This window comes from Tupaia chinensis, unplaced genomic scaffold, assembly GCF_000334495.1.
Source record: "Tupaia chinensis unplaced genomic scaffold, TupChi_1.0 Scaffold000429_1, whole genome shotgun sequence".
Lineage (NCBI taxonomy): Eukaryota > Metazoa > Chordata > Mammalia > Scandentia > Tupaiidae > Tupaia > Tupaia belangeri.
Window position 1 is genome coordinate 1,064,895 of NW_006159934.1, and position 2,078 is coordinate 1,066,972.

Below are 2,078 nucleotides of genomic sequence, written 5' to 3' on the forward strand. Positions count from 1 at the left end.
GAGCCAGCAGGAAGAGGAATGTGGCAGGTTGGTGGCGCCCACGTGGGAGATACATGGAATGCTCTGGAGGCCCCTGGTGTCCATGCATTTGGGGATCGCTTTCCAAATGGGCTCCAAATGCATTCGCTCCTGGGGCCGAGTATGGTGGAGGCTCCTCTCTGGCAGGGGCAGCAGACTGCCAACTCGTTCCTTTCTTGCTGGGCTAGGTGCCGGGGGTTGGAGGGGCGGTGGCGCTAGAGCTGTGCAGGGCTAGCTTTAGAGCGTAGACCTTGCTTTCCCCAGTCCCCTGTGTGTGTCCTGCATCTCTGCCTTGTGCTTATCTGTTCCCTAGTGTAAGTGACAACGAGATACTGTGCTTCCCACTGCCCCTCAGATTCATAGTGAAACGGGCCTGGGATCTGGCACTTTATTCAATGTCACTTGATCAACTGAAAATGTACACTATGCAGAGTTGTCAGGACCCTCGGCATAACTGTAGATGACAAGAATTTTAGGTTTGCCGCCTCGTCTTGAGGACAGAGCTCTTCATTCCCGTGTACGGTGTTGAGCACTTACCTGGGAGCGAGGGGTGAGGGGTTAGGCAGTAAGTAACTTTTGAGCTCGAACACCTTTGTGTGAGCAAATGGAAAATTCTGTAGCACCAGAGCCCCAGCCTGTCCTTTTGGAGCAGTTGGGGTCAGCCAGCAGCTCGACTGAGGGAGGGACCCTCGCCGGGATGCCTGGTGCCGGGCAGTGTGCGTAGGTAGTCGGTCGCGGCTTCTCTTGCTCTGTCTTCGTCACGAGGTCTCAGCAGTTTACAGAACTCTCCTCCCTTCCCTCCCTCCACCTGCCATCTTCTCTGCTTCTGAAATAAGAACCATTTGTGTAACACCAATACTTAACTTAAGAAAGACATGCATTATGTGGTTGTAATCAAACCTGATGCTTTCAGATGACCTACTTACATCTTCAATGTGGAAAAGATAAAGAACAACGCAAATTCATCTAAACTTCTGGGCAGTCCAGTTGACTTTTAAATGTAAGAATGGAATTCCAAACACTTAACACATTCAGCTCTATGACAGAAAGTAAATCTATGGATATGGTATTTTGTGAATGATCTTTTAAATAAAAGAAAACCTTACATAATATTTAATGCTCGTCTCAATTTTTGGATTCTTTTTAGCTCCTCAGGATGGTAGCAGTCCTAGATTTGGGAAGCACCGTCTACATTAGGAGAATGTACTGGAAGTTTCAGGTCTAGTGAAATTGCTTTAAAAGCTAGTGAGACTAGAAATAGGACGGAGGCCTAGCCTGAGTGGCACGAGCAGGAGGACGCCACTGCAGGGTACCCGGCCCAGCAACCTGGGTGCAGTGGCATGTGCCTGCCAGCCAGGCCCTCCTACCCACCCACCCCCCATTTATGGGGAAAAACTTGTATAAAAATTGTAATGCTCCAAACTGGACAAAAACTTACAAGTCTTGTGGTAGTTTTTGGTAAGGTGAAAGGACAGTTTTCCAGAGGAAATTATGTGTTTACACAGAGTGTGCCTGCTTTTAACCACTGCTTTGGCCAAAGGAACACGCGTTCTGCAGGACAGTAATGGGCGCTACCTGATGGCAAGCAGACCCGTTTTGGGGGTAGGCGCTGATCTGTGGTCAAAATGCAGAGCTCAGAGGGATGCTGGGAAGACCTAGCTGCAGAGAGGGCATTGCCCATTCAGAACCGTCATCAGAAGTGAGGTGGGCAGGGCGAGTGGTTCAGTGAGGCCTGAAGTGACTGTTGCTTTGCTGCTGCCCAGCCAGGCGCTGGGGGGTGAGGGGGAAGGGATATAGACCTGGCATGTTCTTTAAGCAGGGAGCCCTGAAGACTTGGCTCTGAGCTGAGGAGCTGGAACTTCCGTCCAGACCCCCTGGGGCTGGTGGCCAGGACAGGAAGTCCGGTCAGTCTTTGCACGAGCACTGTGGGTTTGGTGTCAGCTGGGCCTCTCTGCCTCCCCAGTGTGGCTCCGGCCTCACAGTAGTGGCTTCTGCAGCAAGCACCTCTCCTGGGCAGGTAAATATATGGTTACAGAAAACTTGGTCCTGCCCCTCACCCG